This window comes from Echinops telfairi, unplaced genomic scaffold, assembly GCF_000313985.2.
Source record: "Echinops telfairi isolate 266 unplaced genomic scaffold, ASM31398v2 ScPeMD7_5;HRSCAF=22, whole genome shotgun sequence".
Lineage (NCBI taxonomy): Eukaryota > Metazoa > Chordata > Mammalia > Afrosoricida > Tenrecidae > Echinops > Echinops telfairi.
This window is the reverse complement of record NW_022103901.1, coordinates 39,506,391-39,515,032: the sequence shown is the minus strand read 5'-3', so window position 1 is coordinate 39,515,032 and position 8,642 is coordinate 39,506,391. Positions and strand designations below refer to the sequence as shown.

General features: G+C 54.9%; 1 protein-coding gene across 1 annotated transcript in view; it reads right to left on the bottom strand.

Annotated features, from left to right (window-relative positions):
- CIITA (class II major histocompatibility complex transactivator) overlaps nt 1-8,022 on the bottom strand; it is a 47,579-nt gene extending 39,557 nt beyond the window's left edge. Inside the window, exon 1 of the mRNA XM_045285885.1 lies at nt 7,984-8,022. The gene's annotated coding sequence lies outside the window, so the exon portion shown is untranslated. The remainder of the gene's footprint in view (nt 1-7,983) is intronic.
- Nucleotides 8,023-8,642: the final 620 nt, after the last annotated feature.

The following is an 8,642-nucleotide window of genomic DNA, read 5'->3' as shown; positions in this document are numbered from 1 at the left end:
TCATAGAATGCCAATTTACTAGAAGAAAATATTCTTGTGTTGAGGGAGTACTTGAGTGGAGGCCCAATGTCAGAAGGTCCTCTTTGAAGCCGCCCCTCCCCTGGCTACCACCTTTCACATTCAACTCGAAAACAAGTTCCTAATTATTTTTTCTTTGTCACCAAAAGTCCCTTTTGGGGTTTGTGTCCATGTCCACTTCAGACTGCACAGTGGGCTTTAGAAGAACCTGTGTCCCCGACTGGTTTCTGACCCCCACATGTATCTCACTTCCCCGGGAGGAAACCTAGTGGCCAAATGGTTGCAGCTCGGAGCAAGCCCTCTGCTCTCATTTCAGTCTTCAGGGCGATGCTCAGAGGCTGGGTAGATGGTGACAGCACTGAGGGGGTGGCAGCTAGGGTTGTGAGTCACCACCGAGGCGGTCCCGGCTCCGAGACCCCCGTGCACGCCCCATCCTGCACCCTCCTCACTGTTGTTGCTGCATCTAAGCCCATGGTGGCAGCCACTGCATCAACCCATCTCGCCAAGGGCCTTCCTCTTTCCCGCTGACCTCCACTTGACCAACCATGTTGTCCTTCTCCAGGGGTTAGGCTCCGTTTTCAGGGCTTTTCTCCCAGAGAGGAGGAGTGACATTCCTGAGGGTCTCAGTAGAGAGGGAGATAAGGGGCTCCTGTCCCACCCCCAAAGTCGACGGTGCCGTCGTGCACTGTCGGGAAAAAGCAGGAGATGGAATAGGCCTTGCTGACTATGAAGGAGCTCTGGTGGAGCAGTGGGTAAAGCACCAGGCTGCTAACCACAAGGTTGGTAGTTCAAGCCCGCCAGTTGGCCCGAGAGGGAAAGCCGAGGCTGTCTGCGCCTGGCGGGACCGCAGCTTTGGAAACCCCCAGGAACCGTTCTACGCCACGTGTGGACCCCACGGCAGTCCACCTCTTTCTCCCTCGGAGCTTCTGTTCATCAAGGGGATGGGAGAGACCACCCGCCGAGGTGTTTGAGGATCTGGATGCCTCACTGCCTGCCAGCCTCTCCTCTCCCCTCCCCTAGAACACCCTGAATGCCAACCTGCTCTCCAGCCCCGAGACAAGCTGCCTCTGGTGGCCAGCTGGTGGTGGGAAGTCGGCCCCCAGAGCACTTATCTGTCATCGCCAGCCCCAATCATCTCCTTGTGGGGACAACACCGCAAACAAGTTCCCCTTTTGCTTGTGCACCCTGAAGTCCCTCGGATAAGAGGGGGACTCTTCCATTTCCCTCCAAATCTCTCAAACAGTGGTCTGCCATGCACTTCCTGCAAGTGAGATGTTGGGCTCGGCTCTCCAGGGGCTTCCCAGAGGTTTCAAAGGCAGCCCCTGCCATGCACCAAGTGTGGCAATAATGATGTGGTGGCCAAGGAGAGGGCTCTGGGTTCAAAGTCTAGTTCCACACTAAACACAGGACTTCACATGGCCTCCTCAGCCTCTCTGAGCGACAGTGCCTACTACTGTTGGTTGGTACAGCACCCACCTCCTTGGATAGCTATCACTTACCTAACGGTGCCACTCAGGAAGTGGTACTAAGGTGTACGAGTGCTCCCAAATTAAAACAGCTACTTGCAAAAAATTTAGAAGGCTGGGAAATGCCAAGAGTGGGCAGGGGCACAGGGGTGCAGGAATACTACTGCACCGGCGATGGGAGTGTAGTTGGGTGCAGCTGTGCCGGAGAACTGCCTGGGACCACCTGGAATGCCCGAGGATGCGCAGATTCTGGAATTCATTTCTTGGACCCACGTGTCCCAAATAAATGCTCTCGTTGCTTCTGCTGAAAGGTGCTCGCTGCTGTGTTATTTGTGTGGACAGTGAGCCGGGGTTATCTGGCTGCCCTTCCCAGAGGGAGTGGACAGGATGAAAAAGAGCCTGGACTTGGACATGTCTTTGGGAAAGGTGGACAGACCCCATTTGCGAAGGAGGAAGCTCCTTGCTCTCTGTGGCATCATTTGCCTGCTCCTTGTGGGCGTCCCAGGAAAACAAGACTCACTTCCCAGGATAGGGGTGTGGGTGGGAGATTTGAGGAGGTCCCAAGAAACAGAGGGGAAACTGAGGAACACAGCCACACTGAGGGGCTGGTGGAACTGGTGGACTAGTTGAGGTTCTGGTCATTTCTCCTCAAAAGAGGGAGATTGGAGTGTGTGTGTGTAAATTGCTGATGCTGTTAGGTGCCATTCAGTAGGTTCCGACCCATCGTGACCCTGTGCACAACAGAACGCAACACCGTCTGGTGCTGCCCCCTCACAATGGTTCCTGTCCCTGAGCCCCTTGTACAGCCTGCATCAATCCATCTCCTTGAGGGTCTTGCTGCCTGTCTCCTTCACCAGGCATGATGTCCTCCTCCAGGGACTAGTCTCTCCTGACAACACGGCCCACATATGTGTAAGCTAGCATCACAACATTTTTGTATATCCACCCTCACCGAGTGGATTTCAACTCACAGTACCTTATAGGACAGGGTGGCACTGGTCCCCAGGGTCTCCAAGACTGGATTTCGTTATGGCAGGGACAGTCTCATGCCTTTCCCATGGAGTGGCTGATGAGTTTGAATCACTGGCCTTGCACTGGCCAGTTTGAATCGCTGGCCAGTGCTTAACCTCCTGTACCACCTGGGCTCCTTAAACTCTCTATAACCTCCCCAAACTACTGCCATTGAGTCAATTCCAACTTATCGTACCCCTGGGCAGGGTATCAGACAGTCTCATCTTTTCCCCTTGAAGCAGCTGGTGGATTTGAACAGCTCACTGTGTGGTTGGCGGCCCACAGTACCACGAGGACTCCTCCAGTGTCTGTCTATACAGAGTAGATGATCGATTGTTACCCACCTCTCTGTTCTGACTGGCCCCATTTCACTCGGTGGTGATTCATTCTGTTGTACACAGAGCCACTGTGAATCTGTGCCAATTCAACGGCACCTGGATGCTTCATTGGGTCCCTGTAATGGGATTGGGACTCAGAGGGGACTAGGATTTGGAAGGAGCTGTAGCACTGGGGCCATTTGAGTGTTGTGCCTCCCAGCTCTGAGGCAAGCTCAGCCCGAGAGGTGATGAAGGCAGGAACCGAGGGATCCAGAGGCCTGCTTCCCCCTCCCTCCCCCTCCCCCCCTCCCCCTCAAAAATCTTGGTTTCTCCTTTACAGCTCCAGCTCCTGCCTGGCTCTCATCCAACAGCACCAAGAGGCCTCAGGGGAGAAAAGCTAGACATGAAAGCCAGGTCCCCTGGGGGCCGGAGATGGTAGGGCAGAGGATCAGACCTGGCAAGGCCCTGGGAATGGCTGAGTTCACCACAACAGCCAGGGGGCGGGACAAACACAGGGTGGGTGTCATGAGACCTGAGGTCGAGGCCCTGCTGGGTGTGGAACCGGCTGGGTGACCCTGGGCAAGTCCCTTTTCCTTTCTGGCTCCTGGAGTCCTCTGTGTGCAACAAAAGGGCTGTATCAGGGCGGTGGCTTGCAGAGGAAATTCCACAAGGACCCCAAATCCCAGTAGGGGCTGCACAGAATCCAGTTTAAAAACATAAGTCCAGATGGCAGTTTAGACCCGGTTTCCAGATCCTGTCTCATTCGACCATTTCTTTTTTTAAAAATCATTTTATTAGGGGCTCATACAATTCTTATCACAATCCATATACACATCAATTGTGTAAAGCGCATTTGTACATTCATTGCCCTCATCATTCTTACAACATTTCCTCTCCATTTAAACCCCCGGCATTAGGTTTGACCATTTCAACGTGGGTTGTGGATATGAGTTGGGCTGCTAACGGAAAGGTCCGCAGTTCGAAACCACCAGCCACACCCTGGGAGAAAGATGGCGCTTTCTACTCCTGTAAAGAGCGACAGTCTGGGAACCCCACAGGGGCAGTTCTACCCTGTCCTCTAGGGCCGCTGTGACCCTACTCGATGGCAGGGAGTCTGGTTTGTTTTGGAGTGGCTACTGTGATGTGCTGTTTAAATGAGCCCTTAACCCCCTGCCACCGGCCGCCAGCTCACAACTCAACTTTCCTGGCAACGCCCTTGGCAAAGCAGCAGTTAAGTGTTCAGCTGCCATCAGAGAGGCTGGGGGTTGGAACTCCCCAGAGGCTCCAGGGGAGAGAGACCTAGAGATTGGCTCCCATAAGGACGACAGCCTAGGAAACCCCATTTGGCAGTTCCACTCTGGCATGTGGGGGCACTGAGAGTCGGATGGACACGAAGACGCCTACCAACAACGGTGACAACAAAAGTCCACCCCCTGGCTGTTCAAATCCACCGGCTGCTTCAAGGGAAAAATATGAGACTGTCTGATCCCCTTCTCCAGGCATAGCCCACATCAATAGCTGTGTACAAAAGTACAAGGATGTGGTCTCCTTGTCTCAGTTCGGGATGACCTGCGGGCAGCCCTGGCTCTGGGCACCCCTGGGATTGGCTGAAGCTGCTGCAGAGACCACGTGGCAGTCGGGTCCTGCCTCCTGCCTCCGTCCCTCCCTCCTGGCGTTGGGTCTACCAGTAACCTACCTATGTGCAAATCTCAATTCTGGCGCCTGCTTCCCCTGGGACCCAGCTGAGAGCACTTGGCTTTGTTCCCTATGAACATGAGGCAGGAGAGTCATACGGAACATCATCTAAGAGATGCTGGGCTTTGGACTCACAGGCCCTGCCTGCGGGGATCTGACAGTGGAGCTCCTGGTTGGCAGGCTTGGCAGTCATTGGAACCATGCGGTATGGTTAGGTGCAGGGACTCAGGGGCACTCATAGCGACCTGGAAGGAACACTGCCTGCTCCTGCAGCGTCCTCGCGATCGTGTTCTGTTTGAGCCCAGAGTGGCGGCTGTTGTCTCCATCCACCTGGCCAAGGGACTTCCTAAATTTCATGGGCCCTCTACTTTCGCAAGCATGGTCTCCTTTTCCAGAAATTCATCTTTCCTGATAAGTTGTCCAAAGTCCATGAGACGAAATCTCGCCATCCTTGCCTCTAAGGAACATTCTGGTTGTACTTCTTCCAAGACAGATGTGTTTGTTCTTCTGCCCGTCCATGGTGCTGTCCGTATCTTCATTCAAATACACCAGTTCTTCTCTGGGCTTCTTTTTCCAGCTGTCAGATGCACACAGGCTGGGGAAAATGCCCCGGCTTGGCTCAGGCGCACCTTAGACCTCACAGTGACGCCCTTGTTTGCTCCTTGACACTTTCAAGAGGTCTTGTGCAGTAGATCTGCCCAGTGCAATATATTGTCTGATCTTGACTGCTGATTGCATGAGCATTGACTGTGGATCCGAGCAAACGGAAGCCCTTGAGCACTTCCGTCTTTCCTCCATTTATCCTGACGGTCCCGTTGGGAGGATTTTGTTTTCTTTACATTGAATTGTAATCCATCCTGGAAGCTGTGGAAACTGTACATCTTTATGGGATTTGACAGACTCAACTTTCTCCCTGGGACTGGCTAGTGGGTTTGAACTTCTGACCTTGTGGTTAGCAGTCTAATGTTGTACTCCTTGAGCCCCTGAGATGAGTGTTACGCCGCCTCATCCCCAGAGTTTCGGCCTCAGTAAGTCTGGGCCAGGGCCCACGCATCTATATTTTTAAACGAGCTGTTCCTTCTTGTGCTCTCTGTTGGCCCCCACCCCCACACACTTGCCCGGCAGAGATTCTGAAAAAATACCTGTTTTCTTTCCAAGCTACCATGAGTGCTCATTTACCATGAAGACATTACCCCTTAGTGTGGGCTTGGCTTCTGGTCAACACTTAAGTTACCTATTTCCCCTCAACAGACCCCCCCAAACCTCTAGTCGCGCCATCCTTCCACTTCGCCCAACTGAACCTCCAGAGTCAATTTGGACACTCGTTGAACTGCGATTTTTTTGCTTCTGAAAGTCTCTCCACTGCCTCCTCCTTTGGCCACCTGGGCCTGTCTACTCCCCCAGCCCCGCCGTCTGGACTTGTCCAGGAGCTTCTCCATCTTTCCTCTGATCTGGAGTCTCCCGCACATCAGACATTCATCTGCCAGGTGTTTTTAAATGATTCTATCTGCAGACCAACTATCTCATCATTCACTTTATCATGCCCTCTAAATCCAAATTTGAAATAAAAAAATATGTTTCTCTAAGATGGAAACGGTGTATCATTCCCTAGATGGGAAAACAAAACAACGAACAGTATCACACTTGCTATTGGAAAGCAAACGACTGGACCCAGATAGCGTCCCCTGCCCTGCCAGCTGGTGAAGAAGTGGCCTTAGCAAGTCCTTCCAACAACCAAACCCGCTCCCTGTGGCCTTAGCAGAGATCCTGGATGGGGGGGGGGGGGGGGGGGCAGTGTGTCAGAAGAGAACTGTGCTGCCAGGTTTCCCACGGCTGTCATCCAACAGAAGCCTAGAACCTGATCTTCTTCCAAGGAGCCTCTAGGTGGATTTGAACTGCCAGTCTCTCAGGCAGTAGCTGTGAGTAAACGGTTCATGCATGGAATGTCTTACTTAACCACAAATCCAGAGACTTTTTTCTTGAGATAAAGAAGAGGCATCATTTCTCTCCCAGTGAGAACCGGCGTCAGCTGATGCCTCTCTAAGATGCCTCTCTGAAAGCCACATTTCCTCTTAACTCTTCCCAAACAATCACCTTAGAGGCCACCACTGCTGCTCCTCACATATGTGAATTCTCTGGTGGTTTCCCCAAAATGCTTCTGCATCAAGTGAGCCTCAAAAAAGTGCTGCTTTTGACCTGCTTGATAACAGCTTCATGGAGGGGAAACGGCTGGCCCAGGGGGAGTGAAGGCCAGTAGAGGAGCCAAGTCTGGAAGCCTCCTCTCCTCTGGGCTACTTCCCTGACTACCAGGGAGGGGCTGCCCCAAGCCTGGGCTTGCTGCACCAAGGGGGAGGTCCTTGTGTTAAATTTTTCACTCCACCCTTCCCAAGTCACAGGTGCCCAGGTCTCACGGACATAGTCCATTTCAACAATTAACCAGAGGTCCAACTGGCCCTGGCCCCTGCTGTCAGACCAACTTGGCTGCCTTAGCAGGTCTCCATCGGACCACCTTAATCCTGCTGTGCTCTTGGGGAAGGAAGCCCACACCACCTCCCCCCAGCCCTGCACTAAACTCTCAGGAGACCTGGATTCAAATCCTGACTGCCAGCAGCTCCCTTACGGGCCCGCTGGCAAGCACTTGGTAACAGGGAGAGAGGGGAGGGACGGTGCCTCTCTCAGTATATGGCCTTTGGGACATCACTTCAGGATCACCTGGAGCCCTCGGGTCCTCTCGCTCTGATAGCCTGGGGTTTGACCAGCTGCTATGTTTATGGGGTCACCACCCCCTACCCCCCGCCCCTGAGAGCAAGAAGCCCCAGTGTCCTAAGGAGTGTTTCTTTAATGGGAGGGAGGGGGAAAGCTGATGAGTTCTGGCCAAAGACAGGAAAACCTGGCTCCAAGGAGCTGTGGGGATCTCCCATGCGACTTGGTCAGGAAAGAGGGATTGGGGGTGTGCCCAGAGAGCGAATTCTTAGCGTCGAGGACAGAGCCAGCCCAGGGACTCTCATTCAGGTGTTCCGGGAAGAGTCCTCTTCTTAGAGGGCGAGGCTCAGGGTCCCCAAGTGAGGTAGAGACCCAAGTGGTCAAAGGCTGTTGGAGGCGCCCCCCACGATGGACAAAGAGGAGGGAGAGTGCCAAGTCGAACGCAAAAGATCCAACCAAGAAACAGGCTCGAAGCAGGGCAGCCCTGGCCCTGGGTCTGCTAGGGAGGTAGGACCCAGGGGGAAGGTGTGTGTGCTCCACCTGTTTCTGGGGGTTCTGGGGCTGCAGAGGGCTTGTCCTCGGGGCTGGTCCCAGTCTTCCGCAGAAGCACCCGCTGCCCCCCACTCCCCACCCCGCCCCTGCCAGCCGCCCTGTCCAGGTTCCCGCTTGCTAGCAGGTCGCCTGTGTCCTGCCCACTTTTGCCAGGGGCACAGGAAACTGCCGAGGCTGCCGGGGCTGCGCTCTCTGTGCCCTCCCCTCCGCATGCAGCCTACCTGTGTGACCTGGGGCGGGCCGCCGCCAGTCTCTGAGCCTGGATTCCCTATCTGGTTTGCGGGGCTGCGGAGGGGGCTCCGTGGTTGCCCCCAGGCTCCCGCAGGCGGCTGGTGACTTCTGTCCCGCCAACTGTGGTACCGTGGGTAACCTGGGACGGGCGGTGTCCAGGTCTCCCCCCGGCCCGCCCCCCGTGACGGGCCTGCTTCCCTTTCGCTTTCTCTCTCCATTCTGGGGCTTCGGAGAAGCTGGGGAACAAGCAGCGCCAGCACCCTCCTAACCCCGGGCCCTTCACGTGCTTTCTCGGAAGCGTCCCAGAGGTGCCTGGTCTGACCAGCGCCCCCGCGTCTGGGGGAAGGTCCCAGGCCCAGAGCCAGGGCACCTGACAGTTTGCGGGGGAGGGGGAGAAGCTGGGGAGGGGGGGGCGGGGGAGCCCTGACTTGCAAAGGAGCTTAATCTCACTGCTACTGGCCCTCCCTTTCTCTCAGCTCAGCCCAGAAAGTGGCATAACACCCTAGCAGGTCCCTGGGACCGGTACCGTCTGGGAAAACTCTCTGGCTGAATCCTGATACCCTGTAAAGAAGTGTCGGGAGGGGGAGCCAATTCTTCAGGGACCTGGGGCCTGGTAACCTGGGGCCACATTCCATTCACCCCTCCCCCC